The following is a 24963-nucleotide window of genomic DNA, read 5'->3' as shown; positions in this document are numbered from 1 at the left end:
ATGTAAAATACTGACCAAATACTGCTAGTGTGACGGCAGCCTAATGCTATAAGAAATTATAACTTATTTACAAGTGGTGTACCATAGGATACAACCCTTTCCTTTTTTTAAAAAATGAAGAAATAAATTTACTGATTTTACTACATTCCTGCTGGATTCATCAATTTTCGGGATCCGGAGTCTGTATCTATTAGGGGGATCCGGAGTCTGTATCTATTAGGGGGATCCGGAGTCTGTATCTATTAGGGGGATCCGGAGTCTGTATCTATTAGGGGGATCCGGAGTCTGTATCTATTAGGGGGATCCGGAGTCTGTATCTATTAGGGGGATCCGGAGTCTGTATCTATTAGGGGGATCCGGAGTCTGTATCTATTAGGGGGATCCGGAGTCTGTATCTATTAGGGGGATCCGGAGTCTGTATCTATTAGGGGGATCCGGAGTCTGTATCTATTAGGCCGGCTTCACACTCAGCGTATGAAAATACGGTCCGTATATTACGGCCGTAATACGCTGAAATGTCCCGAAAATAGTGGTCCGTAGCTCCTCCGTAGGCAGGGTGTGTCAGCGTTTTTTGCGCATGGCATCCTCCGTATGTAATCCGTATGGCATCCGTACTGCGTGGTTTTCTCGCAGGCTTGCAAAACCAACATACCGCTATAGAAATGATCCATGTGTCCCAAAAAGAAAAAAGCCTTTTCTAGGAAAGTTCCCACGATCTATGAACATCCAGCAGAGGGCGCCTCACCGCAAATGAAGCTAAATATAGCTCATTGATCTATATTTAGACTCATTCCCCAGGGTTTTGCAGCGAGGAGTAGCATTGCATTAGCAAAGCTCCTTGCTGCAAAATGTTTTAACCCCTTCAGAAGGATTTACATCGTTGGACGTTACAGATCTGCGGAGGGTAAGTATATTGTTGGTTTATTATGTTTTTTCTTTCACAGAACGAGGGTCTTCAGTGACTGGATTGGGCGTAGAATAAAATACTCCAACAACCATTGTTTTTATTTCATTAAAATAATTTTAAATAATGTGTTTGTGTTTTATTTAACCCTTTACTACAATTGGATTAATAATGGATAGGTGTCATAATTGACGCCTCTCCATTATTAATTAGGCTTAATGTCACCTTACAATAGCAAGGTGGCATTAACCCTTCATTACCCCATATCCCACCACTACACGGGAATGGGAAGAGAGTGGCCAAGTGCCAGAATAGGCGCATCTTCCAGATGTGCCTTTTCTGGGGTGGCTGGGGGCAGATATTTGTAGCCAGGGGGGGGCCAATAACCATGGACCCTCTCCAGGCTATTAATATCTGCCCTCAGTCACTGGCTTTACTACTCTGGCGGAGAAAATTGCGCGGGAGCCCACGCCAATTTTTTCCGCCATTTAACCCTTTATTTTAAGAGCTAGAACGGCCAAATTTTGCAGAAACACACTACTGACATTAGTAGTGTGGAATCTGCAAAAAAAATGGAGAGAAGACATGGTTTACTGTATGTAAACCATGTCTCAAATCATGTCGGGTTTTAGGAAGGAGAAAGAAAAAGCCGGTAATTGAATTACCGGCTTTTTGCTATATCGCGGCTGTATGAAGTAAGAATATATATACATATATGTGTCTCACTTACATATATATATATATATATATATACCTATTCTATGTGTACATATTTATTATACCTATTCTAACCCCTTAATGACCGCCAATACGTCTTTTAACTGACCTGAGATATAAGAGAATAGCCTCCCCATACAGATGACAATCCAGCATCTGTTGGTTGTACACTATAGCTGACAACTTGCTGTATCAGCCACGATCAGTATTTGCACCTTCTAAATCTGTTTAACCCCTTAGATGCTGCTGTCAATAGTGACTAAATCATTATAAATGGTTAACAGAGTGTGGGGGCTTCTTCTTTATCCCAATTGGTGCCCTCAGATAATGATTTTGTTGTCCTGATGTTTGCGATGGCAATTCATGACCAAATAGCGGCCTTAGAGTCTGACGGCTGTAGTAATCTGTTTAGAAGTTAGCAACATTTAGGTGGTAAAAATACACATTTTCATTTCTGTCATGCCACTTTGCATTAATTCCTGTAAAGCACCTGAAGGGTTAATAAACTACCTGACAGCAGTTTTCAATATGTTTAGTGGTGCTGTTTTTAAAATGGTATCACGTTTGGGGGTTTCCCAATATATGGGACCCCTAAAGTCAATTCAAACATGGATAAGTCCCTAAAAAATAAATGTGGTAAATTTCTTTGAAAAAATGAAATATTGCTGCTACATTTTTAAACCTCCTAAAATGCTAACAAAATAAAATAACATTTTACAAATGGTGCTGATGTAAAGCAGACATGTGGGAAATATTATTTATTAATGGTTTGCTGTTGTATGACTATCTGGATTAAAGGGATAATCATTCAAATTTAGAAAATTGCTAATTTTTTAACATTTTTCTCAAATTTTTTATATTTTTTATAAATAAACACAAAAAATGTTGAACTAAATTTACCATTATCATAAAGTATAATGTGTCACGAAAAAACAGTCTCAAAATCACTGGGATTTGTTGAAGCGTTGCAGAGTTATTACCAGATAAAGTGACACTGGTCAGATTTCAAAAATTTGGCTCGGTCACTAAGGGGCTAATGTCAGCTGTCAGTGTGATTTTACTGTACACCGCACTGAATTGCCGGCTTTTCTCTCTAACACCGCTGCGTATTCCTCGCAAGTCACACTGCTGGTCCGTGTGTAATCCGTATTTTTGGCGCTTCCATAGACTTTCATTGGCGTTTTATTTGCGCAATACGGTGACAAACGCAGCATGCTGCGATTTTCTACGGCCGTAGAAAGCCGTATAATACTGATCAGTTTAATACGGCAGATAGGAGCAGGGGCATAGAGAGTAATTGTGCCGTATTTTTTGCGAGTTTTACGGACGTAGTTTCTGCGCTCTTACGTCCGTAAAACTCGCAAGTGTGAAGCCGGCCTTAGGCTAGGGTCACATTGCGTTAGTGCAATCTGTTTAGCGCTAGCGGATTGCGCTAACGCAATGTTTTTTATGGGGCCGCGTTCGGGGTCGCGGTAACGTCCCCGCTCTCGCAGATCCCCGATCTGCGAGAGCGGGGAACGGACCGCGGGCGCGCCTCGGACGCTGCAAGCAGCGTCCGCGGCACGCCAGGAATCTCCGGCGCGTCGCTAGCGCGTGCCGAACATGGCACGCGCTAGTGTAGCGCGTTCCCATTAGCGTGAATGGGCGCGTTAACGGCCGCGTTGCACGGCGTTAATTTCGCCGTGCAACGCTGTCCGTATAACGCGGTCCCATAACGCAATGGGAACCCAGCCTAGGGGTCTGGAGTCTGTATTTTTTGGTGTCTGAAGTCTGTATTTATTGGGGGTCTGGAATCCGTATTTATTGGGATCTTTATTTATTAGGGGGTCTGTATTTATTGGGGGTCTGGCGTTAGTATTTATTGGGGTCTCTGTATTTACTAGGGTGGCCTGTAATTATATTATAGTGTCTGTATTTATTGTGGGATTGAAGTCTGTATTTATTAGGGGGTCTAGTGTCCATTTACTGGAGGTCTAGTGTTAGTATTTATTGGGAATCTGGTGTCTGTATTTATTAAAGAGTGTGTATTTATTAGGGGGTCTGGTGTCTGTATTTACTGGGGGTCTGGATTTATTGGTGGTCTGGAGTACGTATTTATTACCGAGTGAGTATTTATCAGGGGTTCTGGTGACTGTATTTATAGGGTATGTGCACACGCTGCGGATCCGCAGTTGTTTTCCATGTTTTGTACAGTACCATGTAAACCTATGGAAAACAAAATCCGCAGTGCATATGCTGCGGAAAAAAACGCGCGGAAACGCTGAGTTGTATTTTCCGCAGCATGTCAATTCTTTGTACAGATTCCGCAGCGGTTTACATCTGCTCCTCAATAGGAATCCGCAGGTGTAAAACCGCAGGTGAAATCCGCACAAAAAAAAGCGGTAAATCCACAGTGCCGATGTACCAACATCAGTCCGGAAAAATCTGCAGACTAATCCGCAGCGTGTGCACATCTACTATATAATTGTCTACGGGTCACTTCCGTCTTTCTGTCTGTCCTTCTGTCTGTCACGGATATTCATTGGTCGCGGCCTCTGTCATGGAATCCAAGTTGCTGAATGGTCTCGCCAGCTGCCTGTCATGGCTGCCGCGACCAATCAGTGACGGCCACAGTCCGATTAGTCCCTCCCTACTCTCCTGCAGTCAGTGCCCGGCGCCCCATACTCCCCGCAGTCACCGCTCACACAGGGTTAATGCCAGCGGTAACGGACCGCGTTATGCCGCGGTTAACGCACTGTTACCGCCGCTATTAACCCTGTGTAACCAAGTTTTTACTATTGATGCTGCCTATGCAGTGTCAATAGTAAAAGGATCTAATGTTAAAAATAATTAAAAAAAATAAAAAATCATCATATACTCACCTTCCGCCGGCTTTCCCGCTCCTTGCAACGCTCCATGCAAGCGGCAGGTTCCGGTGGCAAGGATGGTATGCGACAAGGACCTGACGTCACGGTCATGTGACCGCGACCTCATCACAGGTCCTACGCGCCTGCGCGAGAAGGACCTGCCATGACGTCACGGTCATGTGACCGCAACGTCATCACGCGTCCTGCGCTACCAACCCTGGGACCGGAAGCTGCCGAGTGCACCGCACACAGGCGACATGACTACAAGGGCTCCCTCGGAAGGCGAGTATATGTTTATTTTTTCTTTTTAACCTGTGACATACGTGGCTGGGCAACACACCGGTGGCTGGGCAATATACTACGTGGCTGGGCAATATACTACGTCACTGGGCAATATACTATGTGTCTGGGCAATATCCTACGTGGCTGGGCAATATACTACGTGGCTGGGCAATATACTACGTGGCTGGGCAATATACTACGTCACTGGGCAATATACTATGTGTCTGGGCAATATCCTACGTGGCTGGGCAATATACTACGTGGCTGGGCAATATACTACATCACTGGGCAATATACTATGTGTCTGGGCAATATCCTACGTGGCTGGGCAATATACTACGTGGCTGGGCAATATACTACGTGGCTGGGCAATATACTACGTGGCTGGGCAATATACTACGTCACTGGGCAATATACTATGTGTCTGGGCAATATCCTACGTGGCTGGGCAATATACTACGTGGCTGGGCAATATACTACGTGGCTGGGCAATATACTACGTGACTGGGCAATATACAACGTGGCTGGGCAATATACTACGTGACTCTGCTATGTACTACGTGGCTGGGCAATATACTACGTGGCTGGGCAATATACTATGTGGCTGGGCAATATACTACGTCACTGGGCAATATACTACGTGACTCTGCTATGTACTACTTGGCTGGGCAATATACTACGTGGCTGGGCAATATACTCCGTGGCTGGGCAATATACTACGTGGCTGGGCAATATACTACGTGACTGGGCAATATACTACGTGGCTGGGCAATATATAACGTGGCTGGGCAATATACTACGTGACTCTGCTATGTACTACGTGGCTGGGCAATATACTACGTGGCTGGGCAATATACTACGTCGCGGGGCAATATACTACGTGACTCTGCTATGTACTACTTGGCTGGGCAATATACTACGTGGCTGGGCAATATACTCCGTGGCTGGGCAATATACTACGTGGCTGGGCAATATCCTACGTGACTGGGCAATATACTACGTGACTGGGCAATATATTACGTGGCTGGGCAATATACTATGTGACTCTGCTATGTACTACGTGGCTGGGCAATATACGTGGCTGGGCAATATACTACGTGGCTGGGCAATATACTACGTGGCTGGGCAATATACTACGTGGCTGGGCAATATACTCCGTGGCTGGGCAATATACTCCGTGGCTGGGCAATATACGTGACTGGGCAATATACTACGTGGCTGGGCAATATCCTACGTGACTGGGCAATATACTACGTGACTGGGCAATATACGTGACTGGGCAATATACTACGTGGCTGGGCAATATACGTGACTGGGCAATATACTACGTGACTGGGCAATATACTACGTGGCTGGGCAATATCCTACGTGGCTGGGCAATATACTATGTGACTCTGCTATGTACTACGTGGCTGGGCAATATACTACGTGGCTGGGCAATATACTACGTGGCTGGGCAATATACTACGTAGCTGGGCAATATACTATGTGGCTGAGCAATATACTACGTGACTGGACAATATACTACGTGGCTGGGCAATATACTACGTGGCTGGGCAATATACTACGTGGCTGGGCAATATACTACGTGGCTGGGCAATATACTATGTGGCTGGGCAATATACTACGTGACTGGTCAATATACTACGTGGCTGGGCAATATACTACGTGGCTGGGCAATATACTACGTGGCTGGGCAATATACTACGTGGCTGGGCAATATACTACGTGACTGGGCAATATCCTACGTGGCTGGGCAATATACTATGTGACTCTGCTATGTACTACGTGGCTGGGCAATATACTACGTGGCTGGGCAATATACTACGTGGCTGGGCAATATACTACGTAGCTGGGCAATATACTATGTGGCTGAGCAATATACTACGTGACTGGTCAATATACTACGTGGCTGGGCAATATACTACGTGGCTGGGCAATATACTACGTGGCTGGGCAATATACTACGTGGCTGGGCAATATACTACGTGGCTGGGCAATATACTACGTAGCTGGGCAATATACTATGTGGCTGAGCAATATACTACGTGACTGGTCAATATACTCCGTGGCTGGGCAATATACTACGTGGCTGTGCAATATACTACGTGACTGGGCAATATACTACGTGGCTGGGCAATATATAACGTGGCTGGGCAATATACTACGTGACTCTGCTATGTACTACGTGGCTGGGCAATATACTACGTGGCTGGGCAATATACTACGTGACTCTGCTATGTACTACTTGGCTGGGCAATATACTCCGTGGCTGGGCAATATACTACGTGGCTGGGCAATATCCTACGTGACTGGGCAATATACTACGTGGCTGGGCAATATACTATGTGACTCTGCTATGTACTACGTGGCTGGGCAATATACTACGTGGCTGGGCAATATACTACGTGGCTCGGCAATATACTACGTGGCTGGGCAATATACTATGTGGCTGGGCAATATACTACGTGACTGGTCAATATACTACGTGGCTGGGCAATATACTCCGTGGCTGGGCAATATACTACGTGGCTGGGCAATATACGTGATTGGGCAATATACTACGTGGCTGGGCAATATCCTACGTGACTGGGCAATATACTACGTGGCTGGGCAATATACTATGTGGCTGGGCAATATACTACGTGACTGGTCAATATACTACGTGGCTGGGCAATATACTCCGTGGCTGGGCAATATACTACGTGGCTGGGCAATATACGTGATTGGGCAATATACTACGTGGCTGGGCAATATCCTACGTGACTGGGCAATATACTACGTGGCTGGGCAATATACTATGTGACTCTGCTATGTACTACGTGGCTGGGCAATATACTACGTGGCTGGGCAATATACTACGTGGCTGGGCAATATACTACGTGGCTGGGCAATATACTACGTGGCTGGGCAATATACTACGTGGCTGGGCAATATACTACGTGGCTGGGCAATATACACTACGTGGACATGCATATTGTAGAATACCCGATGTGTTAGAATCGGGCCACCATCTAGTAGTCATATAGGTGGTTTGTAGCTGTTAGTTTAGGGGGTCTGCCTGGGTTTCGGTCTCCGGTTTGCCCTCCTTCTGCTCCCGCTCAGCAGTCTTGCGTTTTCTAGCACAGCGCAGTCTGTACAGCCCCTGACACGGGGGATATTCCGCCATGGGGCCGCTCCCCTCACACTGAGGTTTCCCTCCCCCTCTGAGCCGCTGACTCACTTTCTCAATCTCCTCCAGTCCTGAGTCCTCCTCACACTCATTGGCGGGAAACCCTCCCCAGCTTCAGCTTGAAGTGCAGGTCATGTGACAGTGACGTCAGGACGTCGCTACGTCTGCAGACGCGCGCACTGGAGGTTGAGCTGCTGCACACAGTGCACAGTTGAGTTTCCCGCGCCGGAGCAGAGAGCGGCTGTGAGTAGTAGTGCGGCCCCGGCTGTGTATGTGGGGGGGGCCCGGGCGGTGTGTGCAGCAGTCACTGGTGTGCGCTCCTCTGCGCTGTGGACGTGGATGGCTGCGGTGACGCTCGGGATCCCGCGTACATTAGGTGCTGGGACCTGTTGCCCATAGTGACCGCATTACGGCAGGATATGATTGGCTGCTTCGGTCACATGATGCCATGTCCTTTACGGCATGCTGTAAACACAGCGCTTCTTTGCTTGATATTTTTTTTATAGTGTGCAGCAAGACAAAGTATAATGATGGCACCGGAGGGATCGCGTCTCCTCCGTGCCGCTGTCTGGGATCGGAAGTGACGCAGAAGGGGCCGGGAAGGTGTTAAATGTAACCGCCTGGCTGACATCACAGCTGGCCGGTGCGGTTACCACGGTGATTTCCAGATTTTCTTGTACGTGGGTCATGTTAGAGGGATATTCCCACTCCACCGGTTGCTGCAGGGCATCGTCTGTCATTTCGGACCACGAATGATGTAGTCATGTGACCTGATGGCACAGGACTGATTGGATGATCTGTCACATGACTAAGGTTTGAGGTGCTGTCACTATCTGCCCCCTGAACGATCTGTCACATGACTAAGGTTTGAGGTGCTGTCACTATCTGCCCCCTGGATGATCTGTCACATGACTAAGGTTTGAGGTGCTGTCACTATCTGCCCCCTGAACGATCTGTCACATGACTAAGGTTTGAGGTGCTGTCACTATCTGCCCCCTGGATGATCTGTCACATGACTAAGGTTTGAGGTGCTGTCACTATCAGCCCCCTGAACGATCTGTCACATGACTAAGGTTTGAGGTGCTGTCACTATCTGCCCCCTGAACGATCTGTCACATGACTAAGGTTTGAGGTGCTGTCACTATCTGCCCCCTGAACGATCTGTCACATGACTAAGGTTTGAGGTGCTGTCACTATCTGCCCCCTGAACGATCTGTCACATGACTAAGGTTTGAGGTGCTGTCACTATCTGCCCCCTGGATGATCTGTCACATGACTAAGGTTTGAGGTGCTGTCACTATCTGCCCCCTGGATGATCTGTCACATGACTAAGGTTTGAGGTGCTGTCACTATCTGCCCCCTGAACGATCTGTCACATGACTAAGGTTTGAGGTGCTGTCACTATCTGCCCCCTGGATGATCTGTCACATGACTAAGGTTTGAGGTGCTGTCACTATCAGCCCCCTGAACGATCTGTCACATGACTAAGGTTTGAGGTGCTGTCACTATCTGCCCCCTGAACGATCTGTCACATGACTAAGGTTTGAGGTGCTGTCACTATCTGCCCCCTGAACGATCTGTCACATGACTAAGGTTTGAGGTGCTGTCACTATCTGCCCCCTGAACGATCTGTCACATGACTAAGGTTTGAGGTGCTGTCACTATCAGCCCCCTGAACGATCTGTCACATGACTAAGGTTTGAGGTGCTGTCACTATCTGCCCCCTGGATGATCTGTCACATGACTAAGGTTTGAGGTGCTGTCACTATCAGCCCCCTGAACGATCTGTCACATGACTAAGGTTTGAGGTGCTGTCACTATCTGCCCCCTGGATGATCTGTCTCATGACTAAGGTTTGAGGTGCTGTCACAACCAGCCCCCTGAACGATCTGTCTCATGACTAAGGTTTGGGATGCTGTCACTATCAGCCCCCTGAACGATCTGTCTCATGACTAAGGTTTGAGGTGCTGTCACAACCAGCCCCCTGAACGATCTGTCACATGACTAAGGTTTGAGGTGCTGTCACTATCTGCCCCCTGGATGATCTGTCACATGACTAAGGTTTGAGGTGCTGTCACTATCTGCCCCCTGGATGATCTGTCACATGACTAAGGTTTGGGGTGCTGTCACTATCAGCCCTCTGAACGATCTGTCTCATGACTAAAGGTACCGTCACATTTAGCGACGCTGCAGCGATCTAGAAAACGATCCCGATCGCTGCAGCGTCGCTGTGTGGTCGCTGGAGAGCTGTCACACAGACAGCTCTCCAGCGACCAACGATGCCGGTCCCCTGGTAACCAGAGTAAACATTGGGTTACTAAGCGCAGGGCCGCGCTTAGTAACCCGATGTTTACCCTGGTTACCAGCGTAAACGTAAAAAAAACCAAACACTACATACTTACATTCCCGTGTCTATCCCCCGGCGCTGTGCTTCTCTGCACTAAGCGCCGGCCAGCCGTAAAGCAGAGCGGTGATGTCACCGCTGTGTTTTACGGCCAGCCGGCGCTTACAGCCAGTGCAGGAAAGCACAGCGCCGGGGGACAGACACCGGAATGTAAGTAACATAGTTAGTAAGGCCGAAAAAAGACATTTGTCCATCCAGTTCAGCCTATATTCCATCATAATAAATCCCCAGATCTACGTCCTTCTACAGAACCTAATAATTGTATGATACAATATTGTTCTGCTCCAGGAAGACATCCAGGCCTCTCTTGAACCCCTCGACTGAGTTCGCCATCACCACCTCCTCAGGCAAGCAATTCCAGATTCTCACTGCCCTAACAGTAAAGAATCCTCTTCTGTGTTGGTGGAAAAACCTTCTCTCCTCCAGACGCAAAGAATGCCCCCTTGTGCCCGTCACCTTCCTTGGTATAAACAGATCCTCAGCGAGATATTTGTATTTTCCCCTTATATACTTATACATGGTTATTAGATCGCCTCTCAGTCGTCTTTTTTCTAGACTAAATAATCCTAATTTCGCTAATCTATCTGGGTATTGTAGTTCTCCCATCCCCTTTATTAATTTTGTTGCCCTCCTTTGCACTCTCTCTAGTTCCATTATATCCTTCCTGAGCACCGGTGCCCAAAACTGGACACAGTACTCCATGTGCGGTCTAACTAGGGATTTGTACAGAGGCAGTATAATGCTCTCATCATGTGTATCCAGACCTCTTTTAATGCACCCCATGATCCAGTTTGCCTTGGCAGCTGCTGCCTGGCACTGGCTGCTCCAGGTAAGTTTATCATTAACTAGGATCCCCAAGTCCTTCTCCCTGTCAGATTTACCCAGTGGTTTCCCGTTCAGTGTGTAATGATGACATTGATTCCTTCTTCCCATGTGTATAACCTTACATTTATCATTGTTAAACCTCATCTGCCACCTTTCAGCCCAAGTTTCCAACTTATCCAGATCCATCTGTAGCAGAATACTATCTTCTCTTGTATTAACTGCTTTACATAGTTTTGTATCATCTGCAAATATCGATATTTTACTGTGTAAACCTTCTACCAGATCATTAATGAATATGTTGAAGAGAACAGGTCCCAATACTGACCCCTGCGGTACCCCACTGGTCACAGCGACCCAGTTAGAGACTATACCATTTATAACCACCCTCTGCTTTCTATCACTAAGCCAGTTACTAACCCATTTACACACATTTTCCCCCAGACCAAGCATTCTCATTTTGTGTACCAACCTCTTGTGCGGCACGGTATCAAACGCTTTGGAAAAATCGAGATATACCACGTCCAATGACTCACCGTGGTCCAGCCTATAGCTTACCTCTTCATAAAAACTGATTAGATTGGTTTGACAGGAGCGATTTCTCATAAACCCATGCTGATATGGAGTTACACAGTTATTCTCATTGAGATAATCCAGAATAACATCCCTCAGAAACCCTTCAAATATTTTACCAACAATAGAGGTTAGACTTACTGGCCTATAATTTCCAGGTTCACTTTTAGAGCCCTTTTTGAATATTGGCACCACATTTGCTATGCGCCAATCCTGCGGAACAGACCCTGTCGCTATAGAGTCACTAAAAATAAGAAATAATGGTTTATCTATTACATTACTTAGTTCTCTTAGTACTCGTGGGTGTATGCCATCCGGACCCGGAGATTTATCTATTTTAATCTTATTTAGCCGGTTTCGCACCTCTTCTTGGGTTAGATTGGTGACCCTTAATATAGGGTTTTCATTGTTTCTTGGGATTTCACCTAGCATTTCATTTTCCACCGTGAATACTGTGGAGAAGAAGGTGTTTAACCCCTTAATGACCGCCAATACGTCTTTTAACTGACCTGAGATATAAGAGAATAGCATCCCCATACAGGTAACAATCCCGCAGCTGTTGGCTGTACACTATAGCTGACAGCTTTCTGCATCAGCCACGATCAGTGTTTGCCCCGTCCAAATCTGTTTAACCCCTTAGATGCTGCTGTCAATAGTGACTACATCATTATAAATAGTTAACAGAGTGTGGGGGCTTCTTTATCCAAATTGGTGCCTTCAGAACATGATTTTGTGAACCTGATGTTTGCTGTGGCAATTCACGACCAAATAGTGGCCTTAGAGTCTAGTCTGACGGCTGTAGTTTTCTTCTGGTCAGAAGTTACAGGCATTTAGGTGGTAATACACATTTTCATTTCTGTCATACCACTTTGCATTAATTCCTGTAAAGCACCTAAAGGGTTAATAAACTACCTGACTGCAGTTTTCAATATGTCAGGGGGTGCTGTTTTTAAAATGGTATCACGTTTGGGGGTTTCCCAATATATGGGACCCCTAAAGTCACTTCAAACATGGATAAGTCCCTAAAAAAAATTTTTTTTTGTAAATTTCCTTGAAAAAATGAAAAATTGGTGCTACATTTTTAACCCCTTAGTGACAGCCAATTTGGTACTTAATGACCGAGCCAATTTTTGCAATTGTGACCACTGTCACTTTATGAGGTTATAACTCTGGAACGCTTCAACGGATCCCACCGATTCAGAGATTGTTTTTTCGTGACATATTGTACTTCATGTTAGTGGTAACATTTATTCGATATTACTTGCGATTTTTTTTTTTTAATGAAAAAACGGAAATATGGCGAAAATGTTTAAAATTTTGCAATTTTCAAACTTTGTATTTTTATGCCCTTAAATCAGAGAGATATGTCACGAAAAATAGTTAATAAATAACATTTCCCACATGTCTACTTTACAGCAGCACAATTTTGGAAACAAAATTTTTTTTTGTTAGGGAGTTATAACGGTTAAAAGTTGACCAGCAATTTCTCATTTTTACAACACTTTTTTTTAGGGACCACATCACATTTGAAGTCATTTTGAGGGGTCTATATGATAGAAAATAATGAAGTGTGACACCATTCTAAAAACTACACCCCTCAAGGTTCTCAAAACCACATTTAAGAAGTTTATTAACCCTTTACGTGCTTCACAGGAACTGAAACAATGTGGAAGGAAAAAATGAATATTTAACTTTTTTTTGCAAACATTTTAATTCAGAACCATTTTTTTTATTTTCACAAGTGTAAAAACAGAAATGTAACCATAAATTTTGTTATGCAATTTCTCCTGAATACGCCAATACCCTATATGTGGGGGTAAACCACTGTTTGGGCGCACCGCAGAACTTGGAAGTGAAGGAGCGCCGTTTGACTTTTTCAATGCAGAATTGGCTGGAATTGAGATCGGACGCCATGTCACGTTTAGAGAGCCCCTGATGTGCCTAAACAGTGGAAACCCCCCACAAGTGACACCATTTTGTAAACTAGACCCCTTAAAGGGACACTGCCACCTGAATTTGGAGGGAACAATCTTCAGCCATGGAGGCGGGGTTTTGGGGTTTTTGATTCACCCTTTCCTTACCCGCTGGCTGCAATATTGGATTGAAGTTCATTCTCTGTCCTCCGTAGTAGCAATCTTGCCTTGCGCAGTCGTGTACTATGGAGGACAGAGAATGAACTTCAATCCAATATTGCAGCCAGCATGCAGCCAGTGGGTAAGGAAAGGGTGAATCAAAAACCCCGCCTCCATGGCTGAAGATTGTTACCTCCAAATTCAGGTGACAGAGTCCCCTTAAGGAACTTATCTAGATGTGTGGTGAGCACTTTGAATCCCCAAGAGCTTCACAGAAGTTTATAACGTAGAGCCGTGAAAATAAAAAATCGCATTTGTTTACACAAAAATGATCTTTTTGCCCACAAATTCTTATTTTCACAAGGGTAACAGGAGAAATTAGACCACAAAAGTTGTAGTGCAATTTCTCCTGAGTACGTCGATACCCAATATGTTGGGGTAAACCACTGTTAGGGCGCACCGCAGAGCTTGGAAGTGAAGGAGCGCCGTTTTACTTTTTCAATGTAGAATTGTCTGGAATTGAGATGGGACGCCATGTCGCGTTTGCAGAGCCCCTGATGTGCCTAAACAGTGGAAACCCCCCACAAGTGACCCCATTTTGGAAACTAGACCCCCCATGGAACTTATCTAGATGTGTGGTGAGAACTTTGAATGCCCAAGTGCTTCACAGAAGTTTAGAATGCAGAGTCGTGAAAATAAAAAAATATATTTTTTTCCACAAAAAATATTTTTTAGCCCCCAAGTTTTTATTTTCACAAGGGTAACAGGAGAAATTGGACCCCAAAAGTTGTTGTCTAATTTATCCCGAGTATGCTGATGCCCCATATGTGGGGGTAACCCACTGTTTGGGCGCACGGCAGAGCTCAGAAGGGAGGGAGCACCATTTGACTTTTTGAGCGCAAAATTGGCTGTCGTGTTTGGAGACCCCCTGATGTACCTAAACAGTGGAAACCCCCCCAATTCTAGCTCCAACCCTAACCCCAACACACCCCTAACCCTAATCCCAACCCGATCCATAATCCTAATCACTAACCCTAACGATAATCACAACCCTTACCCCAAAACAACCCTAATGTCAACCCTAACCATAACCCTAATCAAAACCCTAAATCCAACACACCCCTAATCCTAATCTCAACCCTAACCTCAAACCTAATCCCAATACACCCCTAATCCTAACCTTAAAGGGAAGGTGCCACCAGTTTTCTTGCATTTTGTTTTTTTGTGAAATTAAGCTTAAAATAGTAATTAAAATGTATTAATGCAATGTTTGCACTCTTTGCAAACATTTCTATATGAAAAATATTATATATTTTTCTACAAATATACATATTTACCATTAGGGGGAGAATTTTCCGTTTTTTAAGACCTCAAGCAGCTACAGTAAGATTTAGCGGCTCTGCCCCAGGGATATTAGACCACCCAAAAGGGGAGGGAAATGGTGATGTCAGCAGTTACTGCCCCAATTTTGCTGCTAAGAGTAAGAATGAAGAGCAGCATCGCAGGGCAGCACCATTTTGTGTGTGATTGCCCTGTGACCTGCTATCACCAGCAGTTACTGCATCAGAGGCACAGCTTGTTTACAGAGGAGCAGAGCACAGTGGGCTCGGCAGCATTTTTTGTGAATAACATTCTTGCCATCCCCCTTCCCCCACCTTAATCCCTGTCCTGTCAGCTGCCCTTCCTGCTCTCTCCAGGTGTCACCTCCCTCTCTGCAGGCTGTGATCACAGGGACTGTGTGTGAGGGGGAGGGGGAGACACAGCAGGAGAAGCACACAGGGCAGGGTGTGAGGAGCAGAGGACATGCCTGTCTGGAGTACAGAGGAGCAGTGAGGGCTTCTTCTGTCCTGCGATAGAGAGCACAGGGCTATAATAAAATGGCAGCTAGTCACACCTACAGCAGTGGGTTGTGCAGCCCACAGAGGCGTGCCCAGCTCACTGCTAATGCTGCTGCAATGTTACAGATAGGAGATAATAGACCGGCGCTGACCCTATGTCCATGGGGTGCCGTAATCTGACACTGATAGGGCCCTGCTACTGCTGCAAAACCAAGATGTCAGCCCCCAGTGCATTCTTTAAACTCATATAACACATGAAATCTGTTTCACATGCATTTCAAACTTGCTTATAGCAGCATGTTATGCTACATTACAGTGATTTATTAATGACCTACAAACGCGGTACCTTCCCTTTAACCCTAATCCCAAACCTAACCCTAATCCCAAGCGTAACCCTAATGCCAACCCTAATCCAAACCCTAACCCTAATCCCAACTCTAACCTTAACTTTAGCCCTAACCCTAGCCGTAAGGCTACTTTCACACTTGCGTCGTTTGGCATCCGTCGCAATCCGTCGTTTTGGGCAAAAAACGGATCCTGCAAATGTGCCCGCAGGATGCGTTTTTTGCCCATAGACTTGTATTGCCGACGGATCGTGACGGATGGCCACACGTCGCGTCCGTCATGCATTGGATCAGTTGTGTTTTGGCGGACCATCAGCACAAAAAACGTTCAATGTAACGTTTTTTGTACATCGCGTCCGACATTTTTGACCGCGCAAACGTGGCCGTTACTCCGCCCCCTCCTCCCCAGGCCATAGATTGGGCAGCAGATGCATTGAAAAACTACATCCGCTGCCCACGTTGTGCACAATTTTCACAACGTGCGTCGGTATGTCGGGCCGACGCATTGCGACGGCCCCGTACCGACGTAAGTGTGAAAGAAGCCTAACCCTAAATTTAGCCCCAACCCTAACCCTAAATTTAGCCCCAACCCTAACCCTAAATTTAGCCCTAACCCTAATTTTAGCCCCAACTGCTCTTCTCCTGCCGGCCGGCAGATGGCGACAGATGGCGGGCGCACTGCGCATGCGCCCACCATTTTCTTTTGCCAAGAAGACGCCGGCGGCCAGGAGGAGCAGCAGGAGGACCCAGGGACACCGGTAAGTATAATAGTGTCCCCGAATCCCCCTATTTCTCTGTCCTCTTGATGTGCGATCACATCAGAGGACAGAGAATTACACTTTGATTTTTTTTTTTTTTTGCGGTCGCTGGTAAACAGTTAATTACCGGCGATCGCAAAACAGGGGTCTGTAAAACCGACCCCGATCATGTTCTTTGGGGTCTCGGCTACCCCCGGCAGCCGAGACCCCAAAGATTCTCCTGGTGCCGGCGGGCGGGCGCACTGCGCATGCGCCCGCCATTTTGAAGATGGCGGCGTCCATCGGGAGCCACGAGGAGCACCGGGGGAGACAGGTAAGTATTGGGGGGCTACCTGGGACCCCATTTCTCTGTCCTCTGATGTGCGATCACATCGGAGGACAGAGAAATTAAAAAGAAATCGCGTTTTTTGTTTTTTTCCGATCGCCGGTAAACGGTTAATTACCGGCGATCGCAAATGCGGGGTCGGTAAAAAAAGCCCCAATCATGTTCTCTGGGGTCTCGGCTACCCTCGGCAGCCGAGACCCTGGAGAAAATCCGACTCTGGGGGGCGCTATTTACTTTTTCCACAGCGCCGTTAACTAACGGCGCTGTGGTTTAAGTACCTTTAGCGGCCGCCGTTAAAAGGCGTATCGGCGGTCGTTAAGGGGTTAAACCTCCTAAAATGCTAACAAAATAAAATAAGATTTTACAAATAGTGCTGATGTAAAGGCAACATGTGGGAAATATTATTTATTAATGGTTTGCTGTGGTATGATCATCTGGATTAAAGGGATAATCATTAAATTTTTGAAAAGTGCTAATTATTTTACATTTTTCCCAAATCTTTCATATTTTTTATAAATAAACACAAAACATATTGACCTAAATTTACCATTATCATAAAGTATAATGCGTCACGAAAAAACAGTCTCAAAATCACTGGGATTTGTTGAAGCATTGCAGAGTTATTACCACATAAAGTGACACTGGTCAGATTTAAAAAATTTGGCTCCGTCACTAAGGGGTTAATATGTTAGCTTTTTCCTCGTCATCTACAACCATACTCTCCTCACAATTTTTTAAGGGGCCTACATTTTCAGTTTTTATTTTACTATTGATATAGTTGAAGAACAGTTTGGGATTAGTTTTACTCTCCTTAGCAATGTGCTTCTCTGTTTCCTTTTTGGCAGCTTTAATTAGTTTTTTAGATAAAGTATTTTTCTCCCTATAGTTTTTTAGAGCTTCAATGGTGCCATCCTGCTTTAGTAGTGCAAATGCTTTCTTTTTACTGTTAATTGCCTGTCTTACTACTTTGTTTAGCCACATTGGGTTTTTCCTATTTCTAGTCCTTTTATTCCCACAAGGTATAAACCGCTTACACTGCCTATTTAGGATGTTCTTAAACATTTCCCATTTATTATCTGTATTCTTGTTTCTGAGGATATTGTCCCAGTCTACCAGATTAAGGGCATCTCTAAGCTGGTCAAACTTTGCTAGGTCTATTAGATAGTATTAGGTCTAAAAGTGCTGCTCCTCTGGTTGGATTCTGCACCAATTGTGAAAGATAATTTTTCTTGGTTATTAGCAGAAACCTGTTGCCTTTATGGGTGGGTTTCACAGGTTTCTGTTTCCCAGTTAATATCCGGGTAGTTAAAGTCCCCCATAACCAGGACCTCATTATGGGTTGCAGCTTCATCTGTCTGCTTTAGAAGTAGACTTTCCATGATTTCTGTTATATTTGGGGGTTTGTAACAGACCCCAATGAGAATTTTGTTACCATTTTTCCCTCCATGAATTTCGACCCATATGGACTCGACATCCTCATTCCCTTCGCTAATATCCTCCCTTAAAGTGGACTTTAGACAAGACTTTTCATAGAGATAAACCCCTCCTCCTCTCTGATTTTTACGATCCTTTCTAAACAGACTGTAACCCTGTAAGTTAACTGCCCAGTCATAGCTTTCATCTAACCATGTCTCGGTTATTCCCACTATGTCAAAGTTACCTGTAGATATTTCTGCTTCTAGTTCTTCCATCTTGTTTGTCAGGCTTCTGGCGTTTGCGAGCATGCAGTTTAGAGGATTTTGTTTTGTTCCAATCTCCTCGCTAGTATGTAGTGTTTGTTTTTTTTTTTTAACATTTACACTGGTAACCAGGGTAAACATTGGGTTACTAAGCGCGGCCCTGCGCTTAGTAACCCGAAGTTTACCCTGGTTACCAGTGAAGACATCGCTGAATCGGCGTCACACACGCCGATTCAGCGATGTCTGCGAGAGGTCCGGCGACGAAATAAAGTTCTGGACTTTCTGCTCTGACCAACGATGTCACAGCAGGATCCTGATCGCTGCTGCTTGTCAAACTGAACGATGTCGCTAGCCAGGACGCTGCAACGTCACGGATCGCTAGCGATATCGTTCAGTGTGACGGTACCTTAAGGTTTGAGGTGCTGTCACTATCAGCCCTCTGGACGATCTGTCTCATGACTAAAGGTACCGTCACACATAACTATATTGTTAACGATATCGTTGCTTTTTGTGACGTAGCAACGATATCGTTAAGGAAATCGTTGTGTGACAGCGACCAACGATCAGGCCCCTGCTGGGAGATCGTTGGTCGCTGAGGAAAGTCCAGCACTTTATTTCGTCGCTGGATCACCCGCTGACATCGCTGGATCGGCGTGTGTGACGCCGATTGAGCGATGTCTTCACTGGTAACCAGGGTAAACATCGGGTTACTAAGCGCAGGGCCGTGCTTAGTAACCCGATGTTTATCCTGGTTACCACCGTAAACGTTAAAAAAACAAACACTACATACTTACCTTCAGCTGTCTGTCCCCGGCGCTCTGCTTCTCTGCACTCCTCCTGCATCCTGTGTCAGCGCCGGCCAGCCGGAAAGCACAGCGGTGACGTCACCGCTCTGCTTTCCGGCTGACAGTGCAGAGGAAAGCACAGCGCCGGGGGACAGACAGCTGAAGGTAAGTATGTAGTGTTTGTTTTTTTAACGTTTACGCTGGTAACCAGGGTAAACATCGGGTTACTAAGCGCGGCCCTGCGCTTAGTAACCTGATGTTTACCCTGGTTACCGGGGACCTCGGGATCGTTGGTCGCTGGAGAGCTGTCTGTGTGACAGCTCTCCAGCGACCAAACAGCGACGCTGCAGCGATCGACATCGTTGTCGGTATCGCTGCAGCGTCGCTTAGTGTGACGGTACCCTTAAGTTTGAGGTGCTGTCACTATCTGCCCCCTAGACGATCTGTCTCATGACTAAGGTTTGAGGTGCTGTCACTATCTGCCCCCTGGAGGATCTGTCACATGACTAAGGTTTGAGGTGCTGTCACGACCAGCCCCCTGGAGGATCTGTCACATGACTAAGGTTTGGGGCGCTGTCACGATCAGCCCTCCTGGGCGTCTCTCTGCCTCCATCGGGTGTTGCAGTCACTGGTTGTCGTATGACACCTCTTCTGGAGCATTTTCTCTTTGGTCTGCATTGTGGGATCTTATGTTGTTCCTCCTGGAAATGTACAGATATAATGGCAGCTTGGTGTTGAGCTGCTATCACATGTGGCATTTTTTGTAGTATAACTAGAAAAAACTAAAAAAATCTTTCCTGTATAATTCACTTGAAAAGCTGCATCTGATCTTCCTTTGCCAGTGGGCCGCCTCCTGAGATGGTCGTCTTGGTCTGTAGCTGCCGTAACCTTGCGTTGGGAGCAGTGGATTTATTGGTCATTTGCTTGTACAGTCAGTGACTTCCATTTTTTTGGAATCAGGGTTTCGTCCAGTTTTCTCATTTGCGAATAGAAAAAATATCCAAGCTTTTCCTAATCATTAAAGAATAAAAGCAGGCACCACTCGGATGGCATCCATGTATGGGCCCCGATTCCCTCACTTACATTTTCTTCCTTCAAAGTCCATGCCGTCAGACTCTTTTAAGCCCTTCTCCTTGTGGGTGGCGGTTGTTTATCGCCCTCCAGGCTCCTCCCGCCTGTTTCTAGACCACTTTGCCACCTGGCTTACTCACTTTCTATCCTGTGACATCCCCACCCTCATCATGAGAGACTTTAACATCCCCCTCTCGGACCACAACCTTCTTTCCTTCTCTGTCAAGAATTGTCTCCTCACCCAGGACACCCCCACTTACCACACTTATCGGAATACACGTACCATTAATACCCAGCAGCTTATGGACAACCTCCACACATCTTTAGCCCCCATCTCCTCACTCTCTTGTCCAGACTTAGCATTGTCACACTTCAATATTACACTGAAGAATGCCCTGGATGAAGCAGCACCTTCTACACGCAGAAAGATCCGACACAGACAACGGCAGCCCTGGTACACTATGCAAACACGTTTTCTTCAGCGTTGCTCAAGGTGTTCAGAGCGGCAGTGGAGAAAATCTCTCGTAGCAGAAGACTTCATCCGCTATAAGTTCATGCTCAAAAACCTATAACTCTGCCCTTCTCTGGCCAAACAATCCTACTTCACCACCCTCATCACCTCACTATCCAACAACCCAAAATGACTTTTTGAAACCTTAAACTCCCTCCTGAAACCTAAAGTACAGGCCCCCATCACCAACCTCAGTGGTGAGGACCTGGCCACTTATTTCCTAGAAAAAAATCAACCACATCCATCAGAATATCTCAGCCCAATCTCCTCAGTGCCTGGATCCCCTTCCCTGCCGCACTTCAAGCTCATTAGACATCTTTGAGCCTGTTTTAGAAGAAGTAGTTTCCAAGCTCCTCGCTTCTGCTCGGCCTACAACCTGCAACAGTGACCCCATTCCTTCACATATCCTGCAGTCTCTCTCACCAGTGGTCACCACTCATCTGACTAAAATATTTAACCTCTCTCTTTCTTCAGGTATCTTTCCCTCCTCATTTAAACATGCCATCATTACCCCTTTACTTAAAAAGCCTTCCCTGGACCAGAACTGCACAGCTAACTATAGACCTGTCTCTAACCTTTCCTTCATCTCTAAACTCCTGGAACGCTTGGTCCACTCCCGTCTAAGGCTGGTTTCACATTTGCGTTTATTAACGCAGCGTTTTAAACGCAAACGCATTTGGTGAAAAAACACATGTAAAGGCGTTAAAACGCTGCGTTTTTTTGACGCATGCGTTTTTGCATGTTTTAATACAAACGCGGCGTTTTGACGCATGTACATGCGTTTTTTCATGCGTTTGCGTTTTTTAAACGCATGATGAGAAATGTGTGACAGCTGCCAATCATCAAAGTCAACAAGAAAACCCACTATAAACAGAAATACCTAGGGTTAGGGTTTGGATCCCTAGTAACCCTAGGGATCCGAACCCTAAGGGATCCTGACGCGAACCCTAAGGGATCCTGACGCGAACCCTAAGGGATCCTGACGCGAACCCTAAGGGATCCTGACGCGAACCCTAAGGGATCCTGACGCGAACCCTAAGGGATCCTGACGCGAACCCTAAGGGATCCTGACGCGAACCCTAAGGGATCCTGACGCGAACCCTAAGGGATCCTGACGCGAACCCTAAGGGATCCTGACGCGAACCCTAAGGGATCCTGACGCGAACCCTAAGGGATCCTGACGCGAACCCTAAGGGATCCTGACGCGAACCCTAAGGGATCCTGACGCGAACCCATCCTAACCCTTAGGGTTAGGTTTAGGATCCCTTAGGGTTAGGGTTGAGGGTTTGATTATCAGTGTGTATTCTTGTGTTTTTCTATTAAAAAGCATGCGTTTAAAAATGCATGCAAACGCATGTGCTTAAAAACGAATGCGTTTTCATAGACAGCAATACGTTTTTTTGCCACAAAAAAGGCATGCTTTTTTTGCCGCAAAAAAAGCAGCTAAAAATTACTACATGTTGCATTTCTGCAACAAAACGCATGCATAGAAAAGACGCATGCGGCGGCAAAACGCATGCGTTTTTAACCCCTTTCTGACATCGGACGTACTATCCCGTCGAGGTGGGGTGGGCCCCCATGACCACGGACGGGATAGTACGTCCAGCGCGATCGGCGGCGCTCACGGGGGGAGCGCGGCCGATCGCGGCCGGGTGTCGGCTGCCTATCGCAGCTGACATCCGGCACTATGTGCCAGGAGCGGTCACGGACCGCTCCCGGCACATTAACCCCTGGCACACCGCGATCAAACATGATCGCGATGTGCCGGCGGTGCAGGGAAGCATCGCGCAGGGAGGGGGATCCCTGCGGGCTTCCCTGAGCCCCCCACAGCAAAGCGATGTGATCACGTTGCTGCGAGGGTCTTACCTCCCTCCCTGCTTGTTCCAGGCCCGGATCCAAGATGGCCGCGGATCCGGGTCCTGCAGGGAGGGAGGTGGCTTCACAGAGCCTGCTCAGAGCAGGCACTGTGAAGCAGCCTGCACTGCTCTCAGATCGGTGAGTAAAAGTAGTAGTAAAGTAGTAAAAAGTAAAGTAAAGTAGTAAAAAAAATTTTTTCAAAATGTGTAAAAAAAAAAAAAAAAAAAAAAAAAAAAATATTCCTAAATAATGAAAAAAGAAATATTATTCCCCTAAATACATTTCTTTATCTAAATAAAAAAAAAAAACAATAAAAGTACACATATTTAGTATCGCCGCGTCCGTAACTGCCCGACCTATAAAACTGGCCCACTAGTTAACCCCTTCAGTAAACACCGTAAGAAAAAAAAAAGAGGCAAAAAACAACGCTTTATGATACCGCCGAACAAAAAGTGGAATAACACGCGATCAAAAAGACAGATATAAATAACCATGATACCGCTGAAAGCGTCATCTTGTCCCGCAAAAAATGAGCCGCCATACAGCATCATCAGCAAAAAAAAAAAAAGTTATAGTCCTGAGAATAAAGCAATGCAAAAATAATTTTTTTCTATAAAATAGTTTTTATCGTATAAAAGCGCCAAAACATAAAAAAAATGATATAAATGAGGTGTCGCTGTAATCGTACTGACCCGAAGAATAAAACTGATTTATCAATTTTACCAAACACGGAACGGTATAAACGCCTCCCCCAAAAGAAATTCATGAATAGCTGGTTTTTGGTCATTCTGCCTCACAAAAATCGGAATAAAAAGCGATCAAAAAATGTAACGTGCCCGAAAATGTTACCAATAAATACGTCAACTTGTCCCGCAAAAAACAAGACCTCACATGACTCTGTGAACCAAAATATGGAAAAATTATAGCTCTCAAAATGTGGTAACGCAAAAAATATTTTTTGCAATAAAAAGCATCTTTCAGTGTGTGACGGCTGCCAATCATAAAAATCCGCTTAAAAACCCGCTATAAAAGTAAATCAAACCCCCCTTCATCACCCCCTTAGTTAGGGAAAAATTTAAAAAATGTATTTATTTCCATTTTTCCATTAGGGTTAGGGCTAGGGTTAGGGTTGGGGCTAAAGTTACGCTTAGGGTTTAGATTACATTTACAGTTGGGATTAGGGTTAGGGGTGTGTCAGGGTTAGAGGTGTGGTTAGGGTTACTGTTGGGATTAGGGTTAGGGGTGTGTTTGGATTAGGGTTTCAGTTATAATTGGGGGGTTTCCACTGTTTAGGCACATCAGGGGCTCTCCAAACGATCTCAATTCCAGCCAATTCTGCGTTGAAAAAGTAAAACAGTGCTTCTTCCCTTCCGAGCTCTCCCGTGTGCCCAAACAGGGGTTTACCCCAACATATGGGGTATCAGTGTACTCAGGACAAATAGGACAACAACTTTTGGGGTCCAATTTCTCCTGTTACCCTTGGGAAAATACAAAACTGGGGGCTAAAAAATAGTTTTTGTGGGGAAAAAATAGATTTTTTATTTTCACGGCTCTGCGTTATAAACTGTAGTGAAACACTTGGGGGTTCAAAGTTCTCACAACACATCTAGATAAGTTCCATGGGGGGTCTAGTTTCCAATATGGGGTCACGTGTGGGGGATTTCTACTGTTTAGGTACATTAGGGGTTCTGCAAACGCAATGTGACGCCTGCAGACCATTCCATCTAAGTCTGCATTCCAAATGGCACTCCTTCCCTTCCGAGCCCAAACGGTGGTTCCCCCCAACATATGGGGTATCAGCGTACTCAGGACAAATTGGACAACAACTTTTGGGGTCAAATTTCTCCTCTTACCCTCGGGAAAATACAAAACTGGGGGCTAAAAAATAATTTTTGGGGGAAAGATTTTTTTTTAAATTTTCACGGCTCTCCATTATAAACTTCTGTGAAGCCCTTGGTGGGTCAAAGTGCTCACAACACATGTAGACAAGTTCCTTTAGGGGG

At 45.7% G+C, this 24963-nt stretch overlaps 1 protein-coding gene across 1 annotated transcript in view; it reads left to right on the top strand.

The window, feature by feature from the left end:
- The first annotated feature begins 8066 nt into the window (after positions 1-8066).
- The window catches only part of VRK1 (VRK serine/threonine kinase 1), a 33995-nt gene continuing 17098 nt past the window's right edge, over positions 8067-24963 (top strand). Inside the window, exon 1 of the mRNA XM_069735489.1 lies at positions 8067-8164. The gene's annotated coding sequence lies outside the window, so the exon portion shown is untranslated. The remainder of the gene's footprint in view (positions 8165-24963) is intronic.

This window comes from Ranitomeya imitator, chromosome 1 (assembly GCF_032444005.1).
Source record: "Ranitomeya imitator isolate aRanImi1 chromosome 1, aRanImi1.pri, whole genome shotgun sequence".
Taxonomy (NCBI): domain Eukaryota; kingdom Metazoa; phylum Chordata; class Amphibia; order Anura; family Dendrobatidae; genus Ranitomeya; species Ranitomeya imitator.
This window is presented reverse-complemented; position numbering and strand designations above follow the sequence as displayed.